This window comes from Macaca nemestrina, chromosome 14 (assembly GCF_043159975.1).
Source record: "Macaca nemestrina isolate mMacNem1 chromosome 14, mMacNem.hap1, whole genome shotgun sequence".
Classification (NCBI taxonomy): Eukaryota; Metazoa; Chordata; class Mammalia; order Primates; family Cercopithecidae; genus Macaca; species Macaca nemestrina.
The window spans coordinates 6,390,721-6,414,760 of NC_092138.1; the positions used below are offsets into that span (position 1 = coordinate 6,390,721).

At 43.0% G+C, this 24,040-nt stretch overlaps 1 long non-coding RNA gene across 1 annotated transcript in view; it reads left to right on the plus strand.

Moving 5' to 3' along the window:
* The window catches only part of LOC105498837 (uncharacterized), a 38,001-nt gene extending 17,029 nt beyond the window's left edge, over positions 1–20,972 (plus strand). Inside the window, exon 3 of the long non-coding RNA XR_011613021.1 lies at positions 20,950–20,972. This is a non-coding gene — a long non-coding RNA (uncharacterized lncRNA). The remainder of the gene's footprint in view (positions 1–20,949) is intronic.
* Positions 20,973–24,040: the final 3,068 nt, after the last annotated feature.

Genomic DNA, 24,040 nt, shown 5'->3' on the forward strand with positions numbered 1-24,040 from the left:
ATAGATTTTATATTATATAATATATAAGTGATTATAGATTTTATATTATATAATATATAAGCGATTATATATTATATATAATATATAAGTGATTATAGATTTTATATAATATATAAGCGATTATAGATTTTATATAATATATAAGCGATTATAGATTTTATATTATATAATATATAAGCGATTATATATTATATATTATATATAAGTGATTATAATATATTATATATGTGATTATATATTATATGTTATATATAATATATAAGTGATTATAGATTTTATATTATATATTATATATAAGTGATTATATATTATATAATATATACATGATTATATATAATATATAAGTGATTATATAATATATAAGTGATTATTATATATAAGTGATTATAAATATATAATATACTAGTGAATTTATGAACTGTTTATAATATATTATGAACTGAATGTTTTTGTGCCCCCAAAATTCATGTGTTGAAGCCCTAAGCCCCAGTGTGATGGTATTTGGAGGTGTGGCCTCTGGGAGGTAATCAGATAGATGAGGTCACGGGCGGTGGGGGTGGGGGGGTACCCCATGATGGGATTCATGCCCTTTTCTTTTTTCCTTCAACTTTTATTTCAAGTTCAGGGGTACATGTACAGGATGTGCAGGTTTGTTACACAGGTAAACGTGTGCCATGGTGGTTTCCCATCACCTTGGTATTAAGCCTTGTATGCATGAGCTATTCTTCCTGATGCTGTCCCTCCTCTCTCCCCAGCCTCCAAAAGGCCCCAGTATGTGTTGTTCCCCTCCCTGCATCCTTGTGTTCTCATCATTCAGCTCCCACTTATAAGTGAGAATAGGCGGAGTTTTCTGTTCGTGTGTTAGTTTGCTGAGGATAATGGCTTCCAACCACACCCATGTCCCTGCAAAGGGACATGGTCCTTTTTATGGCTGCATAGTATTCCATGATGTATATATACCACATTTTCTTTATCCAGTCTATCACTGGTGGGTATTTAGGTTGATTCCATGTCTTTGCTATTGTGAATAGGGCTGCAATGAGCATACCTGTGCATGTATCTTTATAATAGAATTATTTATAGTCCTTTGGGTATATACCCAGTAATGGGATTGCTGGGTCAAATGGTAGTTCTGTTTTTAGGTCTTTGAGGCATCACCACACTGTCTTCCACAGTGGTTGTACTAATAATTTACACTCCACCAACAGTGTGAAAGCATTCCTTATTCTCCACAACCTCACCAGCATCTGTTGTTTTTTTACTTTTTAATAATTGCCATTCTGACTGGCGTGTGATGGTATCTCATTGTGATTTTGATTTGCATTTCTCTAATAATCAGTGATGTTGAGCTTTTTTACATATGTTTGTTGGACACATGCGTCTTCTTTTGAGAAGTGTCTGTTCATATTCTTTGCCCACTTTTTAATGTGGTTATTTGTTTTTTTCTTGTAAATTCGTTTAAGTCCTTGCAGTCTCTGGATATTAGACCTTTGTCAGATGGATACATTGCAAAATTTTTCTCCCATTCTGTAGGTTGTCTGTTCATTCTGATGATAGTTTCCTTTGCAGTGCAGAAACTCTTTAATTTAATTAGATCCCATTTGTCAATTTTTGCTTTTGTTGCAATTGCTTTGGTGTTTTCATCATGAAATCTTTGCCTGTGCTTATGTCCTGAATGGTATTAACTAGATATTCTTCTAGGGTTGTTATACTTTGGGGATTTACATTTAAGTCCTGAATCCATCTTGAGTTAATTTTTGTACATGGAGTAAGGAAGGGGTCCAGTTTCAATTTTCTGCCTATGGCTAGCCAGTTCTCCCAGCACCATTTATTAAATAGAGAATCCATTCCCCATTGCTTGTTTTTGTCAGGTTTGTTGAAGATCAGATGGTTGTAGGTGCGTGGTCTTATTTCTGAGTTCTTTATTCTGTTCCACTAGTCTATATGTCTATTCCCCTGTAGCAGTACCATGCTGTTTTGGTTACTGTAGCCTTGTAGTATAGTTTGAAGTTGGGTGGTGTGATGCCTCCAGCTTTGTTCTTTATTCTTAGGATTGTCTTGGTTACACGTGCTCTTTTTTGGTTCCATATGATTTTTTTTTTTTTTTTTTTTTTTTTTTTTTTTTTTTTTGAGACAGAGTTTTACTCTTGTTGCCCAGGCTGGAGTGCAATGGTGCAATCTTGGGTCACCAAAACCTCCGCCTCCCGGGTTCAAGTGATTCTCCTGCCTCAGCCTCCTGAGTAGCTGGGATTACAGGCATGCATCACCACGCCTGGCTAATTTTGTATTTTTAGTAGAGATGAGACTTCTCCATGTTGACCAGGCTGGTCTTGAACTCCTGACCTCAGATGATCTGCCCTTCTTGGCCTCCCAAAGTGATGGGATGTGTGAGCCACTGCACCCAGCCCATATGAATTTTTAAATAGTTTTTTCTAATTCCGTGAAGAATGTCAGTGGTAGTTTAATGGGAATAGCATTGAATCTATAAATTACTTTGGGCGATGTGGCCATTTTCACAATATTGATTCTTCTGATCCATGAGCACAGAATGTTTTTACATTTGTTTGTGTACTTTCTGATTTCTTTGAGCAGTGGTTTCTAGTTCTTGAAAAGGTCCTTCACTTCCTTTTTAGTTGATTCCTAGGTATTATATTATTTTTGTAGCAATTGTGAATGGAGTTAATTCATGATTCAGTTCTCCTCTTGCCTATTGTTGATGTATAGGAATGCTAGCGATTTTTGCACATTGATATTGTATCCTGAGACTTTGTTGAAGTTGCTTATCAGCTTAAGAAGCTTTAGGGCTGAGATGATGGGGTTTTCTGGATATACAATTATGTCATCTGCAAACAAAGATAATTTCACTTTATCTCTTCCTATTTGAATGCCCTCTATTTCTTTCTCTTGCCTCATTGCCCTGGCCAGAACTTCCTATACTATGTTGAATAGGAGCAAGGAGAGAAGACATCCTTGTCTAGTGCCAGTTTTCAAGGGGAATGCTTCCAGCTTTTGCCCATTCAGCATGATACTGGCTGTGGGTTTGTCATAGATGGCTCTTATTATTTTGAGGAATGTTCCTTCAATACCTAGTTTATTTAGAGTTTTTAACATTTTGGATATTGAATTTTATTGAAATTCTTTTCTGCATCTATTGAGATAATCATGTGGTCACGTGGATTTTGTCTTTAGTTCTGTTTACCTGATGAATTATATTTATTGATTTGCATATGTTGAACCAGCCTTGCATCCTGGGGATGAAGACAACTTGACTGTGGTGGATAAGCTTTTTGATGTGCTGCTGGATTCGGTTTGCCAGTATTTTATTGAGGATTTTTGTATTAATGTTCATCAGGGGTATTTCTGCCAGGTTTTGGTATCAGGATGATGCTGGCCTCACAGAATGCGTTAGGGAGAAGTCCATTCTTTTCAATTTTTTGGAATAGTTTCAGTAGGAATGGTACCAACTCTTCTTTGTACCTACAGATTCATCTGTGAATCTTTCTGGTCCTGGGCTTTCTTTGGTTGATAGGCTATTTATTACTGCCTCAATTTCAGAGCTCATTATTGGTCTATTCAGGGATCCAATTTCTTCCTGGTTCAATCTTGGGAGGGTGTATGTGTCCAGGAATTTATCAGTTTCTTCTAGATTTTCTAGTTTACGTGCATAGAAGTGTTCATAGTATTCTGTGATGGTTGCTTGTATTTCTATGAGGTGAGTGGTGATAACCCCCTTATCATTTCTGATTGTGTTTATTTGATACTTCTCTCTTTTCTTCTTTATTAATCCAGCTAGCAGTCTATCTATTTTATTAACTTTTTTTGGAACACCAGCTCCTGGATTCACTGATTTTTTGAAGGGTTTTTCTTGTCTCTATCTCCTTCAGTTCTGCTCTGATCTTGACTATTTCTTGTCTTCTGCTAGCTTTGGGGTTTGTTTGCTTTTGGTTCTCTAGTTCTTTTAGTTAAAATATTAGGTTGTTAACCTGAGATCTTTCTAGTTTTTTGATGTGGCACTTAGTGCTATAAATTTCCCTCTTAATACTGCTTTAGCTGCATCCCAGAGATTCTGGTACATTGTCTCTCTTTTCTCATTAGTTTCACATAACTTCTTGGTTTCTGCCTTAATTTCATTATTTACCCAAGAATCATTCAGGAGCAGGTTGTTCAATTTCCATGTAGTTGTGTGGTTTTGAGTGAATTTCTTTTTTCTATTTTTTTTTTTTTTTTTTTTTTTTTTTTGAGATGAAATTTCCCTCTGTCGCTCAGGCTGAAGTGCAGTGGCGCTATCTTGGCTCACTGCAAGCTCCATCTCCCAGGTTCATGCCATTCTCCTGCCTCAGCCTCCTGAGTAGCTGGGACTATAGGCGCCTGCCACCACGCCCGGCTAGTTTTTTTGTATTTTTAGTAGAGACAGGGTTTCACTGTGTTAGCCAGGATGGTCTCAATCTCCTGACCTCGTGATCTGCCCACCTTGGCCTCCCAAAGTGCTGGGATTACAGGTGTGAGCCGCTGCACCCGGCCTTGAGTGAATTTCTTAATCTTAAGTTCTAATTTGATTGTGCTGTGGTCTGAGAGACTGTTTGTTACGATTTCAGTTCTTTTGCATTTGCTGAGGAGTGGTTTATTTCTGATTATGTTATCAATTTTAGAGTAAGTGCCGTGTCGCAATGAGAAGAACGTATATTCTGTTGTTTTGGGGTGGAGTGTTCTGTAGATATCTATCAGGTCCAGTTGATCTAGAACTGAGTTCAGATCCTGTATATCTTTGTTAATTCTCTGTCTCCATTATCTGTCTAATATTGACAACGGGGTGTTGAAGTCTCCTACTATTATTGTGTGGGAGTCTAAGTCTCTTTGTAGGTCTCTAAGAACTTGCTTTATAAATCTGGGTGCTCCTGTATTAGGTGCACATATATTTAGGATAGTTAGCTCTTCTTATTGAATATAACTCTTTACTGTTATGTAATACCTACTTTGATCTTTGTTGGTTTAAAGTCTGTTTCATCAGAAAACCAGGATTGCAACACCTGCTTTTTTCTGTTTTCCATTTGCTTGGTAAATTTCCCCCCACTTTTTTATTTTGAGCCTCTGTAAGTCGTTGAACATGAGACAGGTCCCTTAAAGACAGTATACCAATGGGTCTTGGCTCTTGATCCAGCTTGCCATTCTGTGTTTTTAATTGGGACATTTAGCCCATTTACATTTAAGGTTAGTATTGTTATGTGTGAATTTGATCCTGTCATCATGATGCTAGCTGGTTATTTTCCAGACTTTTTTATGTGGTTGCTTCGTAGTGTCACTGATCTGTGTACATCAGTGTGTTTTTGTAGTGCTGGTACTGGTTTTTCCTTTCCATATTTAGTGCTTCCTTCAGGGGCTCTTGCAAGGCAGGCCTGGTGGTGACAAATTCCCTCAGCATTTGCCTCTCTGAAAAAGGATCTTATTTCTCCTTCACTTATTAAGTTTAGTTTGGCTGGATATGAAATTCTGGGTTGGAAAACTTTTCTTTGAGAATGTTGAATATTGGCCCCCAATCTCTGCTTACTTGTAGGGTTTCCTCTGAGAGGTCTGCTGTTAATCTTATGGGTTTCTCTTTGTAGGTGACCTGGCCTTTCTCTCTGTCTATCCTTAACATATTTTCTTTCATTTCAACCTTAGAGAATCTGATGATTATGTATCTTGGGGTTGATCTTCTTATGGAGTATCTTACTGGGGTTCTCTGCATTTCTTGAATTTGAATGCTGGCCTGCCTTGCTAGGTTAGGAAAGTTCTCCTGGATGATATGTTGAAGTATATTTTCTAACTTGCTTCTGTTCTCCCTGTCTCTTTCAGGTATCCCAATCAGTTGTGGGTTTGGTCTCTTTACATAATCCCATATTTCTCAGAGGTTTTGTTCATTCTTTTTTGTTCTTCTTTCTCTATTCTTGTCTGCCTGTCTTATTTCAAAAAGATAGTCTTTAAGCTCTGAGATTCTTTCCTCCCCTTGGTCTGTTCTGCTAGGGCTACTTATGATTGCATTGTGAAATTCCCATGTTGCATTTTTCAGCTCTATCAGGTCACTTATATTCCTCTCTAAACTGACTATTCTGTCAGCTCCTGGCTTGTTTTATCATGATTCTTAGCCTCTTTGCATTGGACAGCAACATGCTCCTTTAGCTCAGTAAAGTGTGTTATTACCAACCTTCGGAGTCCTACTTCTGTCAATTCAGCCGTCTCAGCCTCAGCCCAGTTCAATGCCCTTGCTGGAGAGGTGATCATTTGGAGAGGAAGAGGCACTCTGGCTTTTTGAGTTTTTAGCATTTTTGTGTTGATTCTTTCTCATCTTTGTGGACTTATCTACCTTCGACCTTTGAGGTTGCTGAGCTTCAAATGAGGTTTTTGTGGGGTCTTCTTTGTTGTTGTTGTTGTTTTGTGTTTGTTTGTCTTTCCTTCAACCATTGAGCCTCTCTTCCATAGAGCTACTGTGGTTTGCTGGGGGTCTGCTCCAGACCCTAGTTACTTCTGTTTTTCCTGTACCTGGAAGTATCACCAGTGAAGCCTGTGAAACAGCAAAGATGGCAGTCAGCTCCTTCCTCTGGAAGCTCCGTCCCAGGGAAATACTCACCTGTTGCTGGCCTGTACGCACCTAGGAGGTGTCTGGAGACTCCTGTTGGGAGGTCTCACCCAGGTAGGAGGAATGGGATCAGGGACCCACTTAAAGAAGCAGTCTGGCTGCTTTTTGGTTGAGCAGGTGTGCTCTTAGGGGGGACCCTTCCTAGTCCAGACCATTTGTATTCTTCAAAGCAGCCAGGCTGGTATGGCTGAGTCAACCAAACCACAGAGATGGCAGCTATCCCTCCTCCTAGGAGCTCTGTCCCAGGGAGAGATCAGAACTCTGCCGTAGAACCCAAGCTGGAGTCACTACAGCCCCCACAGGGAGGTCTTGCCCAGTGAGGAGGAATGAATCGGTCCCACTTAAAGCTATCTGGCCACAATCTGGCAAGGCACCTGTGCTGCCTTCCTGGGGGCCCTTCCTCATCTGGACCATTTGTATTCTCCAAAATCGACAGGCTGGAATTGCTCAGTCTACCCAACCACAGAGATGGCAGCCACCCCTTCTTCTGGGAACTGAGTCCTATCTCAGACTGACTTCGCCTGTTGCTGTTGGCTGTGGCTGGAATTCCAAGCCATTGGGTCTTAACTTGTAAGGTGCCATGGAAGTGGGGCCTGCGGAATGACACTGCCCGGCTCCCTCCATTCAGCCCCCTTCCTAGGGATATGTATGGACAGATCTCCTGCCTTGCCGGGGATCCTGGGGCTGGAGTATCTCAAACTCCTGGGACTCTGTGAATGCCTGAGCTGCTGCTCTGCCAAGACTCCACACAACTTGTGTGTTGGACCTAAGGCCCTGGTGGCATGGGCTGCCAAGGGATCTTCTGATTGGTGAGTTGCAAAGATCTGTGGGAGAAGTGTTGCTTTTTCGGGTGGTGTCACACAATCACTCACCGCTTCCCCTGGCTGGAAGTGGGGGTTTCTTTGACTCCGTGCCACTCCTGGGTGGGCTGTCACCCCACCCTGCTTTTCTTCATTCTCCAAGGGTTGAGTTGTTTGCCTAGTCAGTCCCAACACGAGAACCTGGATATTTCAATTGAGGGTGCTGATTTCACTCGCTGCTTTCATTCATTTCTGTGAGTGCCACAGACTGCAGCTGCTTCTAACCAACCATCTTGGTCCCTCTCTCTCATGGCCTTTTCTATGACACTCTCTCCACACACACAAACAGAGGAAAAGCCACATGAGTGAGAAGTCTGTGGTCTCCAAGCCAAAAAACAAGCCATGATGAGGAACCAATTCTACCGTCACCTTGATCTTGAACTTCTCAGTTTCCAGAACTGTGAGAAATAATTGTCTGGTGCTTAAGCCACCCAGTCTATAGTATTCTGTTATAGAAGCCCAAACTAAGACACATGGCATTCTCTTGTGTCTATGTCTGTCTGCAGATTTCACCTTTTCATAAACACACAACTGTAGTGAATTACAGCCCACTCTAATCACCTCATCTGAACTTGATTGCCTCTATGAAGATCTTGTCTCTAAACAAGGTCACATTCTGAGGCACTGGGAGTTAGGACTTCAGTATATGAACTTTTTTTTTTTTTTTTTTTGAGACACAGTCTTGCTCTGTCATCCAGGCTAGAGGGCAGTGGCATGATCTCGGCTCACTGCAAGCTCCACCTCCCAGGTTCACGCCATTCTCCTGCCTCAGCCTCCCGAGTACCTGGGACTACAGGTGCCTGCCACCACACCTGGCTAATTTTTTTTTTTTAGTGGACAGGGTTTCTCCGTGTTAGCCAGGATGGTCTCAATCTCCTGACCTTGTGATCTGCCCACCTTAGCTTCCCAAAGTGCTGGGATTACAGGTGTGAGCCACCACGCCCAGCCAATATATGAATTTTTTGAGAGGATGCAATTCAACCCATAACACTTGGCCATCATGTATGAATCATTTCAACTTTCCTCCCACAAATTTTAACTTTCTATAATTTTATTCATCCTTCCTACCTATAGTGGACATTTGGAATTTGCTTGCTCAATAAACTCTCCTCATCACTAACGGTTGCTAATATCCTTTTGGAGAATCCCTTCCCTATTGTGTGCTGGCATAGGCTCATTCAAATACACCACCGGCTACTCTTGAAGTCATAGCAGATGATTCTCCCCATGGCCAACGCCAGCACAGCTGTGGGGAGAGAGACACCTGTGCACTAAGTTCATCCAAATGGGTGCTGTCTCCTGGAACTTGAAACTTGATGGCGGGAACACGGATTGGAGGTTATTCATTGTAGCAGGCTTGTACTCATCAGACTGACCCTATTCTAGAACTCATGCAGTGATTCCTATTGCAGGCCATACTGAAGTCCACTGGTTTCCAGTGATTTCCAATTCCTGTCCATTCCTTGGTATTCCCCCATACAAATTCCTTTGTACTTAAGGAAAGCTGAGTTTCTGTTCCTTCCAAAAAATAAGCCCTAAATAAAGCATAAATTAGTGCCCTTAGAGGGGTAAACGTATGTGACAGGTTAAAGCTGGCCACAAATTCTTCATTGTTTCTCCCATGGATGAGGGAACTCTTTCCTTCCCCTTGGACCTGGGACAGCCTGTAACTGCTTTGACCACTGGAATGTGACATATGTGAAGCTCTGTTAGTTTCAGGCTTAGTCTTTAATACCAATGGTTGGCCGGGCGCGGTGGCTCAAGCCTGTAATCCCAGCACTTTGGGAGGCCGAGACGGGCGGATCACGAGGTCAGGAGATCGAGACCATCCTGGCTAACACAGTGAAACCCCGTCTCTACTAAAAATACAAAAACTTAGCAGGGCGAGGTGGCAGGCGCCTGTAGTCCCAGCTACTCGGGAGGCTGAGGCAGGAGAATGGCGTAAACCCGGGAGGCGGAGCTTGCAGTGAGCTGAGATCCGGCCACTGCACTCCAGCCTGGGTGACAGAGCGAGACTCCATCTCAAAAAAAAAAAAAAAAAAAAAAAAAATACCAATGGTTATTAGCTTGCTTTTGGAGCCCTAAGCAGCCATATAATGAGATTGACCACCCTGAGGTGATCATGCTGTGAGAAGCCCAAGCTATGTGGAAAACTCCCCAAAGAGTAAAACACTATGTGAAGAGAAAGGCCAGTGCGCCCCAAGACATGTGAGTAAAGAAGCCATCTGGAAAGGAAATGCACCAGCCCCAGCTATCCTTGCTGACCCTACGTGGCTCAGAGACAAACCACCCAGCTGAGCTGTTCCCAAATTCCTGACCTACAAACTCATAAGCAAAATCAAATGATTGTTTTAAATCCCCTGTTTTGAGGTAGGTAGTTATATAGCAATAGTTAACCAGAAGAAATAAACATATCCTCAGGAAAATACAAGTATGAGATGATACAGAAGACCATGACACTCTTGGCCGGGCACGGTGGCTCACACCTGTAATCCCAGCACTTTGGGAGGCCGAAGCAAGTGGATCACAAGGTCAGGAGGTTGAGACCATGGTGAAACCCCGTCTCTACTAAAATACAAAAAATTAGCCAGGTGTTGTGGCGCACACCTGTGGTCCCGGCTACTCGGGAGGCCGAGGCGGGAGAATTGTTTGAATCCAGGGGGCAGAGTTGCAGTGAGCCGAGATCACACCACTGCATTCCAGCCTGGTGAGAGAGCGAGACTCCATCTAAAAAAAAAAAAAAGAAGAAGAAGACCATGACACTGTCACCCACACATGGGTATGGGAACAGAATAGCTGGTGGCATTCTGTGGCAAAACCCGCATTCCTAGGATAAACTTCACTTGGTCATAGTGTATTATCCTTTTTACATCTGTAGAATTTAGTCTGCTAAAATATTGCCTAGGGTATTTTGCATCTAGTTCATTGAGGATAGTGGTCTACAGTTTTGTTTTGTTTTGTTTTGTTTCTTTTCTTTTCTTTTTTTTTTTTTTTTGAGACAGTGTAGCTCTGTCACCCAGGCTGGAGTGCAATGGCGTGATCTCGGCTCACTGCAACCTCTGCCTCCTGGGTTCAAGTGATTCTCCTGCCTCAACCTCCTGAGTAGCTGGGATTACAGGCGCACGCCACCATGCCCGGCTGATTTTTGTATTTTTGGTAGAGACGGGGTTTCACCATGTTGGTCAGGATGGTCTCGATCTCCTGACTTCATGATCCACCCGCCTTGGCCTCCCAAAGTGCTGGGATTACAGGCATGAGCCACTGCACTGGCCGGTTTTGTTTTCTTGTAATGTCTATCTTGTTTTGGTATCAGGATAATCCTGGCCTCATAAACTGAGCTAAGAAATATTTCCTTTTTGTCAATTTTATGGAAGACTATACATAGAATTGTTATTTCTTCCTTAAACATTTTGTAGAATTCATCAAGGATGCCATCTGCTATTGTCTTTGGGAGGAAATTTTTAACAACATTTGCAATTTCTTTAATTTTATTTAATAGATACAGAATTGGCCGGCGCGGTGGCTCAAGCCTGTAATCCCAGCACTTTGGGAGGCCGAGACGGGCGGATCACGAGGTCAGGAAATCGAGACCATCCTGGCTAACACGGTGAAACCCCGTCTCTACTAAAAATACAAAAAACTAGCCGGGCGAGGTGGCGGCGCCTGTAGTCCCAGCTACTCGGGAGGCTGAGGCAGGAGAATGGCGGGAACCCGGGAGGCGGAGCTTGCAGTGAGCTGAGATCCGGCCACTGCACTCCAGCCCGGGCGGCAGAGCGAGACTCCGTCTCAAAAAAAAAAAGATACAGAATTATTCAAGTTAGCTATTTCTTCCAGAATGAGCTTTAGTTTGTGTCTTTGAAGGAGTTGAGCTGATACATGTAAGTTGTTCAAATTATTGGAATAAAATAATTTAAAATATCCCCTTCTTACCCTTTTAATGTTATATGGTCTATACGGACATCACTGATGTCATTCCTATAATGTGTCACTCTGGCTAGAGATTTATCAGTCTTATTGATGTGAAAGATTTGGTTTTATTGATTTTCTGGTTTCTGTTTCATTGAATTCCCCTCTGATCTTTACTGTTTCCCCCCTGCTTACCTTCCATTTAATTTGCTTTCTTATTCATAGTTTTATAAGGTAAAAACAGAGGTCATTGATTTCTATGCTATTAATTTCCCTTTAAATACTATTTCTGTAGCATCCCCATAAATTTTGATATGTGGTGTTTTCCTTTGCATTCAATTCAAAAGAGTTTGTACATTCTCTTTTTGCTTCTTTTGTATTCCTTTGATCATTTAGCTGTGTGTTATTTAGCTTTCAAATATTTGGGGGATTTTCCAGCGATCTTACTATTGTTGATTTCTAATTTAATTACATTATGGTCAGAGAATATCCTTTGTGTGACTTGAATCCTTTTAAATTCATTGAGATTTGTTTTATGGTACATAATATACACTCTCTTCCTAATTTTCTTATGTACTTAAAAGAGCATTGCATGGAGTGTTTTAAAAATATCAGTCAGATCAAGTTGAAGGATAGCATTGTTAGGTCTTCTACATCCTTACTGATTTTCCATTTTCTATCAATTATTGAATGAGGAGTGCTGAAATCTCTCACTATAATTATAAGTTTGGTTTTTTTATCTTTTCAGTTTTGCATAATCTATTTCAGAACTCCTTTATTAGATGCGTAAATGTTTACAATTCAGAAATGTTAAAATTGTGTCCTCTTGATGAACTGACACCTTTATTATTATGAAATGGTCTTCATCACTGATAACATGTTTAGCTATAAAGTCTACTTTATCTGATATTAATATAACTATTAAGCATTCTTTTGACTAGTGTTAGCATGGTACATCTTTCTTAATCTTTTTACTTTTTACCTATTTGCATCTTGCATTTATTGTAAGCAACATATACTTGGGTCTTGCTTTTGTGTTTAATCTGATAATTTCTGACTTTTAATTATAGTGCTTTGCCAATTATACTTAATGTGACTATTACTTCAAATACATTTAAGTCAGTCATCTTGCTTTTTGTTTTCAGTTTGTCCCATCTGTTCTTTTTTCTACTTTTCTGCTTTCCCCTAGATCAACTGAATGTTTTTTATGATTCTGTTTTATCAGTTTCATTGGCTAATGAACATAACTCTTTGGTTTGCTATTTTAGTGGTTGCTTTAGGATTTGTAGCTTAGATCTTTAACTTTTTGCAGTCTAGTTTCAAGGGATATTACACCATTTTAAGTACAGTGAAAACCTTATAAGACTATACTCTCATTTTTCCTTTCCTGGTCTTTATGCTATAGTTGTTATGTATTTTAGTTTTACATATGTCAGAAACCCCACAAACTGTTTCAGGCCACATAGTCTCAGGGCCTGAATTGTCTGAGCCAAAATCCATCCTCTTAATATATATGCTAAACTGCTTCAACGAAACAAACCAAGAAAACAAACAAAAACAAATGAATAAGCAAAAACCTTGTGCTCAGATTTGAGCTTTGATGAGCCTCAGCTGTGAAAGGCATGCTGGCTAAACATAAGGCGGGATCCTGGCTAAAATGCAATACAATCAGGAAATTCAACATCATGTCAGTATAGATTCTTGATGGTTTCAACAATGTGTGTTATAAAATGCTACTAGGATGCAACTGATAGATTTCCAGAGTAATGTTACTATAATCTATTTTATCACATGGAAAGTATATATAATGTAATACATAGTTTCGTGTTGTGTGATTAATAACAGTTAATTACACATACAGTGCTTACAGTGTGCCAGGTACCATTCTAAATGCTGTACGTATATTAATTTATTTACTATTACTTCATTGTAGTCTGTTTACAACAAGCCAGTGAGAATTGCTATAGACAATTCAGAAAATGTTTAACTTGAGAGTATAATCAATTTTAAGGATGGTATGCATCCTGTTATATTATTTTTGCTACATTGTTAGATCAGGAGTTACCAGGACTGATTTAGTTTCCATCCCATGTGAATACTAAATTTCTTTCTATCCTTAAGAAGAAAAATACTTTGTGTTTTATTATTTCAACAAGTTCTCAATCTTATTGTTTCAAATTGCCCCAATAAATTTTAGTTGTTACTGTTCATATCATTTTTATGATATGGCATCAGTTTCTCAGATAAATCCTGACAGGAGCAGGGTTGGAATTCATGGTATAATGTGTCATTTGTATAATCTATACCCCCTAAGAGATGCATAAATCATGCATTCTTATGTAGTAGGATAGAAGGAGTTCTCATGTGCTCCAGTGCAGAACTCTGAGCACATCTGTGGAATGTCAGTGCCCTGGTTCAGGTGGAAAAGACCATGTAAGGTGGTGGTCCCTTGGCTGGCAGCACAGACTCCCCAAAAGAGTAGTGGCACATCACTCCAAAAGGCCCGATAGAACCAGGGAGTGAACCGGTTCAGCCATCCTGCCAGTGAAGCTGACGGGCTGTCTGTGTGGATCTGATGACTCCTCTCTCTCCTTGCTATTAGGATGAGCGAGTCACACCAGGCTCCCAGACAACGTGTTAAAGAAGAGAAGCAGGAGGAAAGTGAAATCTAGAAAGACGCCACTTGGACCAGCACATGTGGAGAGTTAAATCTTGAATAAACCCTCCATAAAAATAAGTAAAGTTGTAGTTTTATAGATAGCAATATGTGCCAAGGAGAAAATACAGCAGCAAAGGGAGATGGGAACAGTTAAGTTTGGGACTAGGGTGGTCAGAAAAGGCTCCACGGAGAAGGTGACACTGCTGAAGGAGGTGGAGAAATCTTCCATGTAGGCTCTTAGGAAAGAGCGTTCGGCTGGGCGCGGTGGCTCAAGCCTGTAATCCCAGCACTTTGGGAGGCCGAGGCAGGCGGATCACGAGGTCAGGAGATCGAGACCATCCTGGCTAACACGGTGAAACCCTGTCTCTACTAAAAATACAAAAAAATTAGCCGGGCGTGGTGGCGGGCGCCTGTAGTTCCAGCTACTCGGGAGGCTGAGGCAGGAGAATGGCGTAAACCCGGGAGGCGGAGCTTGCAGTGAGCCGAGATCCCGCCACTGCACTCCAGCCTGGGCGACAGAGCAAGACTCCGTCTCAAAAAAAAAAAAGGAAAGAGCATTCCAGGAAGCAGGGGAGCTGTCCCCAACCTGTTGAGGGAGACTAAGCAAACCAGTGTGGCAGGAATGACTGAGTGATAGACAGGGAATGTCCTAGGACCAGAGGGCACAGGGGAACAGTTGGCCAGGTCACATGGAGTCTGCAGGCCACTGGAAGGATGTTTTCCTTTCCTTTTTTTCTTTTTTTTTTTTTTTTGAGACAGCATCTCACCCTGTCGCCCAGGCTGGAGTGCAATGGCGCGATCTCAGCTCACTGCAAGCTCCAGCTCCCGGGTTCAAACCATTCTCCTGCCTTAGCCTCCCGAGTAGCTGGGATTACAGGCGCCCGCCACCATGCCCAGCTAATTTTTTAATTTTTAGTAGAGACAGGGGTTTCACCATGTTGGCCAGGCTGGTCTCAAACTCCTGACCTTGTGATCCACCCGCCTCGGCCTCCCAAAGTGCTGGGATTACAGGCGTGAGCCACTGCGCCCAGCTAGATGTTTGCCTTTTCTACAAATGGTGACAACTGTGGAAAAAGTGGGAGAGAAGGAAACAGTGTGAGTTGGATTTTAAATGCAGCATCCCGTCTGCCATGTTGAGACCAGGCTTAGCATACCAAGGATGGAAGCAGAGAGAGCAAGTTAGAAGCTGTTCCACTAATTCATCTAAAAGACAATGGAGGCCTGGACCATGGTCAAGCCCCCTAAAAATTGGTTGCTATAGGAATATTTTCTGAAGATAAAGGCAGCACATTTGCTAATGGATTTGATTTGGCATGTAAGAAAAAGGGAAGAGTCAAGGGTGACTTCAAAGTCTCTGGCCTAAGTGATGTTCACTGAGATGAGAAAGATTGCGGGAGGAGTATGCTATTTTTTGGACACTTCAAAATTTGGTATGCCTCTCAAAACTCAAGTGGAAATGTTGAGTATGTCGTTGGACATCTGTTCTTTGAGTTCAGGGATTCAGACTGGAGATGAGCATTTGGGAATATCAGCATGGAGCTGGCATTTAGACATGAGACTGGAAACCATCACCAAGGGAACAAGACATCCTAATATTTACAGGTTAGATTGGTGAGAGGAAGCAGAAAAGGAGATTATAGAAAATGACCAGTATGGTCAGAAGGAAACCAGAGGAGTAAAATGTTTAGGAAGTCAAACAAAGGAAGTGTTTCAAGGTGAAGGTCAAATGCTACTAATAAGTCAAATAAGATGAGGACTCATAATTGATTCCTTAGACTTAGAAACATGAAAGTCACCAAAAACCTTGTCGGCCGGGCGTGGTGGCTCACGACTGTAATCTCAGCACTTTGGGAGGCCGAGGCGGGTGGATCACCTCAGGTTGGGAGTTCAAGACCAGCCTGACCAACATGGTGAAACCCCGTCTCTACTGAAAATACAAAAATTAGCCAGGCATAGTGGCGGGTGCCTATAATCCCAGCTACTCGGGAGGCTGAGGCAGGAGAATCACTTGAACCTGGGAAGCAGAGGTTGCAGTGAGCCGAGATCACACCATTGCACTCCAGCCTGGGCAATAGAGCGAGACTGTGTCTCAAAAACAAAAAACAAAAAAACCAACACCTTGTCAAGAGTAGTTTTTGTAAAGAGAGAGAGGTAAAATCCTGGTAGAAGTGGGTTCAAGGTCAGTGGAAATGGTGAAGTAAGAACCTCTAAAAATTTTCTGCTCCATAAAAGCAATGGGAAAACTGAGAAAATTGTCAGAATCAACTTTCTAAGAACTCTGGAAATTAACGTTAAGGTTTGTAGCAATCCAGGGAGTATTTATGCAAAAAAAGAGGCTGGGTCTGAGTAAAAACAGTAAAATTATGGTGCTTTAACTTGCCCTATTCCCAATTTATTCTCCGGCTTCACAGAAGCCTTGATAACCAGCAGCCTGTTCGCTACCAGAAAAAGCAGAATGGAGGTGGAACTTCTTCAAAGCCTCCTTCCCAAAGAACTGTAATTCTTTGGTTTATCTGGTGGTTCCCTGGAAGGTTCCACTTGAAAGGCTGTCTCTATTTGACCAGAATCAGGGCTTGCCTAGTGAGAAAAACCTTTTCTCACAGGTGTTTGTTGAAAATATTTACAGGCAACTGTTTAACCTGACTGCTACATAGTTGGGGAAAATGACAGGCTAACGAGCAAGCTTAAAAGGAAAAGCTGAAAAATGAGATGTCCATGGGGCTTTGAAATGCTCCAACACATTCCACAGAATTTGGAAGGCTCTGCTGTGTGTACACTCAGGAAAAACCTGAGAAGCCCCTAAGCTGCCACCTCTGATGGACCCTGAGCTTCTGTGTCAGCAGGAAGTGAAGGGAAAGGCAGAGTTGTCAGCTGCCTGGCTGAGTGTGGAAGGCATGTCCCAACACATACACACCCTTGGCCCTTGGCAAAGATTGGGAGACTGGCTAATTCCATGTGTTTAAGGAAATCTGCTTGATCAATAGCTGGCCAATAAGCTAATCAAGCAGAGACTGCAGTGACTGCACATGACAAAGAGTACTGTCTTAGTCCACTTGGGCTGCTGTAACAGAATACTATATCCTGAGTGGCTTATAAACAACAGAAATTTATTGCATACAGTTCTGGAGGCTGGGAAGTCCAAGATCAAGGCACGAGCAGATTCAGTATCTGGTGAGGGTCTCTTCCTGGTTCATAGTTGGCACCTTCCTGCTGTATCCTCACGTGGTGGAGGGGGGCAAGGCAGCTCTCTGGGGCCTCTTTTTATAAGGGCACTAATCCCATTCATGAGGGCTCCACCCTCATGACCTAATCACCTTCCAAAGGCCCCACTTCCTAACACCATCACATTAGGTTTCAACCCATGAATTTTGGGAGGACATAAACCTTCAGTCTAAAGCAATTATAGACAGAATTAATTCAGAAGAGTTTTTAAACACACAGACAACAGCTAAAACAACAAGCAACAAGGAGAAGTTCTGGAAAGGGGAGGAGATTCTGATTTCCAGAACTGTCACATTATGTTATTTAAATGTCCATGTTTTTTGTTTTGTTTTTTAAGATGAGGTCTCACTCTGCTGTCCAGGCTGGAGTGCAGTGGTACGATCACAGCTCACTGCAGCCTCAACCTCCTGGGCTCAGCTGATCCTCTCACCTCAGCCTCCTGAGTAGCTGGGACTATAGGCATGTGTCACCACATACAGATAACTTTTGTACTTTTCGTAGAAAAGGAGTTTTGCCATGTTGCCCAGGCTGGTCTCAAACTCCTGGGCTTAAGCAATCTGTCCACTTTGGCCTCCCAAAGTGCTAGGATTATAGGCATGAGCTACTGCACCCAGCCAAATGTATAATTTTTAACAAAAAATTATGAAGCATGTAAAGAAACAAGAAAGTATGGCCTATACATGTAGGAAAAAAGCAGTCAGTAGAAAATGCCCCTGAAGAAGCCCAGACATGAGACCTACTAGACCAAAGACTTGCAATCGGCTGCTTTAGGTATGTCCAAAGAACTATAGGAAACCATGTCTAAAGAAATAAAGTATGACCGGGTGCAGTGGTTCACGCCTGTAATCCCAGCACTTTGGCAGCTCACTGCAGGTTCCAGTAGCAGATGGAGCTATCATTTTCTATATATTTTAGAGATTGTGTTATTCAAGAGAGTAGCTGTCTGTCTAAGCATTGCCCAACAAAACTGGTGATTGCCAGTTCATAGGAAATAGAGATTCTAACTGTGCTTTTGAGACTAGAAGTCAATTATTATTGTTGTTATTATTATTATTGTATTTTTGAGACAGAGTCTCACTCTGTCACCCAGACTGGAGTGCAGTGGTGTGATCATGACTCACTACAACCTTAAACTCTTGGACTCAAGTGATCCTCTTGCCTCAGCATCCCAAATAGCTGGGACCACAAGTGTGTGCTACCACACCTGGCTAATAGTTTTTAATTTTAGTAGAGACAGGGTTCTGCTATGTTGCCCAGGCTGGTCTCAAACTCTTGGGCTCAAATGATCCTCATGCCTTGCTTACCAAAGCGCTGGTATTACAGGTGGCCACACCTGGCCTACACATTATTATTATTGAGACAGAGTCTCGCTTTGTTGCCCAGGCTGGAGTGCAGTGGCACGATCTCAGCTTACTGCAACCTCCACCTCCCAGGTTCAAGCGATCCTCCTGCCTGAGTCCCCTTAGTAGCTGGGATTATAGGCACACGCCACCATGCCTGGCTAATTTTTGTATTTTTAGTAGAGATGGGGTTTCGCCATGTTGGCCAGCCTGGTCTCGAACTCCTGACCTCAGGTGATCCATCTGCCTCAGCCTCCCAAAGTGCTGGGATTACAGGCATGAGCCACCGCGCCCGGCCTACACATTATTTTTAAAGGGGATTTTGGAAGATATTATTGGCATGAAACCTTGCTGAACAAAAATCTTAGCAGCATTAGTATTTTAATCTAATAATCCTATGGTAGTAACCATGATGATATAAACACATCTATTATTTCTAGCTGTTCCATCAGGAAAATCCTGACCACATATGTGGTACATGGGAAGTATATATTTGGTCTTGGTCCCCAGTTCATAGCACACAGCCCCAAAACTCTTGGAGTTTCCTGAATGATCATGCTTTTTGTCGTTGATAAGAGCCCATTTAGACCATACCTGGGTTTATCTTAATAAGGTGGTTTTGGGCTCCGGGCCTTAAATAACTTCGGGTTAGGGGCTGGTCACAAGAAACAGCAAACCTTAATTAGAGGGTTAGAACTTTCAGCACCCCTCCCCAACATCTGGGGAAGGGAGAGAAGCTGCAGACTGAGTCAATCACCAATGGCCAATGATAAAATCAATCGTGCCTACGTAATGGAACCTTCATAACCACCCCTCACCTATGGGGTTTGGGGAGCTCCGGATTGGTGAGTGCACTGGGATACAGGGAGGGTGGTGTGCCTGGATATACACAGCAGCTCCGTGCCTCCTAACCCGACCTCAGCCTGTGCACCTCTCCCATATGACTCTTCCTGACAATGTCCCTATAATACACAGGCAGTAGTAAGTAAGGTGTGCTCCTGAGTTCTCTGAGCTGTTCTAGCAAATTATCCCACTGAGGAGGAGGTTGTGGGAAGCCACAAATTTGTAGTAAGTCAGACAGAAGTGTAGGTAACCTGGGAACTCAGTACTTGGGGTTGGCGTCTGAAGTGGGGGTCAGTCTTGTGGGACTGAGCCTTTAAACCTGTCGAGTCTGCTCCTAAATCTGGATAGCTAGTGTCATAATAAAATGAAATTGCTGGGCACCCAGCTGATTTTGGGAGAATCAGAGAATTGGTGTTGGCAAAGACACCACATACTTGGTTTCAGGAGAATTCTCAACACGATTAAGGAGATTAAGTCAGCCAGGCGTGGTGGCTCACGCCTGTAATCCCAGCACTTTGGGAGGCCAAGGCAGGTGGATCTCCTGAGGTCAGGAGTTCAAGACCATCCTGGCCAACATGGCGAAACCCTGTCTCTACTAAAAATATAAAAACTAGCCAGGTGTGGTGGCAGGTGCCTGTAATCCCAGCTACTCAGGAGGCTGAGGCAGGAAAACAGCTTGAACCTGGGAGGCAGAGGTTGCAGTGAGCTGAGATGGTGCCACTGTACTCCAACCCGGGCAACAAAGAGCAAAACTCCGTCTAAAAAAAAAAAAAGATTGGAAATTTAAGATAAAGTTTCTTTTTTTTTTTTTTCCGAGACAGAGTCTTGCTCTGTCACCCAGTCTGGACTCCAGTGGTGCGATCTCAGCTCACTGCAACCTCTGCCTTCCGGGTTCAAGCAATTCTCCTGCCTCAGTCTCCCAAGTAGTTGGGATTATAGGCGTGCGCCAGCATGTCCAGCTGATTTTTGTATTTTTAGTAGAGGCAGGGTTTCGCCATGTTGGGCAAGCTGGTTTTGAACTCCTGACCTCAGGTGATCTGCCCGCCTTGGCCCCCTAAAGTGCTGGGATCACAGGCGTGAGCCACCGCGCCTGGCCAAAATTTCTTTATTATAATGACTACTGTACTCAAGCCCTGTGAACTTCCAAACTTTGTAGCTATTGGTGAAAACAAGAATCCTTATTTTATTATTCCTGAATCTGAATTTATGGAAACAAGAAAGTCTGAATAGCTTAAACAGCTGTACACAGAAATAGATGGTTTGAGGTAAAATTTACTTTATAAAAGCCCCATGTTTCTGGATGATCAGTAATTTCAGGATGAGTCTACACTTCAGTCATGTCAGTGGGAAACGGAGAGACCGCCAGCATCATTAAGAAAGAATCTGCTGTACATTAGAGGGAAAGGCAGCAGACTGGGAAATAAAAAGAATTTATTCTATTTGCCCTAAATCAGAGCTCAACATGTCGGCATTTTTTCTGCCTTCCTCTCTTCCTTTTATCCACAGATTCACTGCTGGCACATCTCAGGCATTGCTGGGGACACACCAGTCTCTTCCTGGTGGAGTTTCAGGTCGGCAGAGAACACAGTCTTCAGTCCAGTGAGCATGCAGAGCACAGTGGTCTGTGCTCAGGGGGGTTTCCGTGGAGCCCACTGTGGGGTGGGGACAACAGAGAAGGCATTTCCACGTACGCGGCATCCACAGGGATGAGACAGAACCGTTTGAGTGAAGGCAGTGAGGGAGAGCATGCTGCAGGCAGAAAGAACTGCTTGCTACAGGGGCCCCCTGGTGAAAAGGAGCTCAGTGCTTTCTATGTTTTTAGAAAATGACAGATTGGAATAGCCGGAAGGTAGGGAGCAAGAACATAGCACAGAATGGGCCTGGACAGGTAAGGAGGTGTCAGATCCCCAGGGCAGTGAAAGATTTCAGGCTTTCACTTAGGAACAGGAGCAGGGCAGTTGGCAGAAGCATCGTTAGCTTTAGTTTCTTCCCATATATGGGTGGAGAGGAGACTGGAGCGGGTGGAAGCTAGAGATGGAAAGACTAGTTAGGAGGCTCTTCTCCAGGCAAACGAGACAAGCATCTTGGGCTAGGGTGATGGGGATGGAGAGAGAGGACGGGAGGCAGAGGGCATCGGGTGGAGACTAAAGGCCGTGGTGCTAGGTGGACACAGGAGAGAGGGAGGTGGCAAGGAGGGGCTGGGTTTCTGTCTTGTAGAACTACACGGATGATGGTGCCCTCAGGTGTAGGACGGAACATGGGAAAAAGATGAGGTTTGAGGCAGGGTTTGGGGTAGGGCGATGTACACCTTGAGTCCATGATTTAAATAACTTGAGTTTGAGGTGCCATTGGGAGAGTCATGTGGAAATGCCAGAGAGACAGCTGCAAATCTAAATTCAGAGGTCAGAGGAGCACACCAGGCTGGAGTTACAGATTTAGGAGGTGCCAGGCACATAGGTGGCAGTGGAAGCCATGTGCCAGGCACATAGGTGGCAGTGGAAGCCATGAGCTTAGAAGAGATTTCTCACTGGGAGAGTGTGGAGCAAGACAAAAGGATGGCAGAGGACCAAGACCAGCATATGCCAAGTGGAAGAGGTTAAGGTACAAAGAAGAACAAGGAGAAATGTCTAAAGAAGTAGAAGTAAAACCAGGAGCGCTTGATGTCATACAAGCCGAGGGAAAACATGTTTTGAAGAGGGAATGGTCTAGGGTAAAATGCTGCAGAGTGACTGCATGAGAGAAGAACAAAAATGTCTGTTGGTTCAGTACGTGGATGACCCCACCCAGCTGCTTGTGTGGATTCAGGGTGGCAGACTGGCAAGGAGTGTGGAGTGAGGAAATGAAGCCATTGTGTTTGACAAGTCTGGCAATTTATCTTGTTTGCAGTGGGATATTTGTAGAGCTCCCTGCTAGTGGAGCAGAAGGGTACAATTCAGCTGAGGATTTTCCTAACTGAAAAAGTAATGAGCAAGTGAGAAACTCCACCGCACCGGCCTGCAGGTATTCCTCACCAAAGCGCGGTGGGCCCAATGCCTGGGACTGCAGCCACCTACTTTCCACGTCCACGCAGTGAAGTTTGGTATGCCCAGAAACTCCATATTCTGTTGTTTTTTTTTTTTTGGTGGGGAGGGGTCTGATTTGGTATTTATTGAAACTCAAAAAGCACTACCCACAAATTAAAGAATGGACACTGGACTTCAGCAGAATGAAAAACTGCAACTTATGAAAAGACATCATTAAAAAAATGAAGACTAGCCAGAAACTGGAAGAAAATACATCCCTTTGAGTTTTCACCCAGAACATACAAAAAAGAACTCTAAAAACTTTTTGTTTGTTTGTTTTAGAGACAGGATCTCACTCTGCAGCCCAGGCTGGAGTGCAGTTGTGCAATCATAGCTCACTGCAGCCTCATACTCCTTGGGTCCAGGTGATCCTCCCATCTCAGCCTCCCGAGTAGCTGGGACTACAGACGCTCACCACCATTCCTGGCTAATTTTTAAATTATTATTTGTAGAGACAAGATCTCACTATGTTGCCCAGGCTGGTGGTCTTCAACCCTTAGGCTCAAGTGATCCTCCCACCTCGGCCTACCAAAGTGTAGGGATTAGAGGCAAGAGTCACCATGCCTGGGCAACACTTTAAAAGAAGAAGACATCCGACCTTATTAAAAAATTAGAGAAAAAAAGAAATCCCATGATTTGAGGGAGACAAAGAATACAAATTAAATCAGCAAAAATTTGAATAGACATCTGACAAAAGGAGGTAGGCTAATGGCCAATAAGCATAAGAAAAGATATAGAACATGACTCTTCATCAGGAAAATGTGAATTAGACCACATAATTTAACCACCCAGGCATCAGATATCCCAGGATACCCCTGGCCTTGAAACCTTCACACTGGCTCTTCACTCCAGCTGAAATACTCTTCCCAGATATCTGAATGGCTCCCTTCTTAAGGCCTGCAAGGGCTTGTTCCTGCCGCTCTTGCCAGTATAGACCCTGCTCGTTTTCTTTCCCTCTTGCTTGCTGTCCATCACAAGGATCAGCATGGCTGTCCCCATACAGCTGGTGTGGTGTCAGCCTCCAGTGATTCCCATCTCTTGGTATATATAACCCTGTTTACTTTCGTTCTATGACAAAGGGCCCACCCATGCAGCCAATAAGATGTTGCAGAAATTATGGCATGTGACTTCCAAGGCTAGGTTATAAAAGACACTGTGGCTTCTATCTGGTTCTTTTTTGGATTGCTCACTCTGGGAGAAGCTAGAAGCCATTTTGTGAGGATGCCCAAGAAGGATGCTAGAAACCGAGGCTTCCCATCCACACCCAGCACTAACTTGCTGAGCACGTGAGTAATCCACCTTGTGAGACTCCGCTAGCCCCAGCGAGCCTTCAGATAATGGCAGCCCTGGCTGACATCCGACTGCAACCTCCTGAGAGAGACCCTGAGCCAGCACCACCTAGCTAAGCCTCTCCTACCTTCTCCACCCAGAGAAATGGTGTGAAATAACGAATGTTTACTGTTTTTAGCTGTTAAATCCTGGGGCAATTTGTTATGTGGCAATTGATGACGAATACAGATGGAAAGGAGTATGTT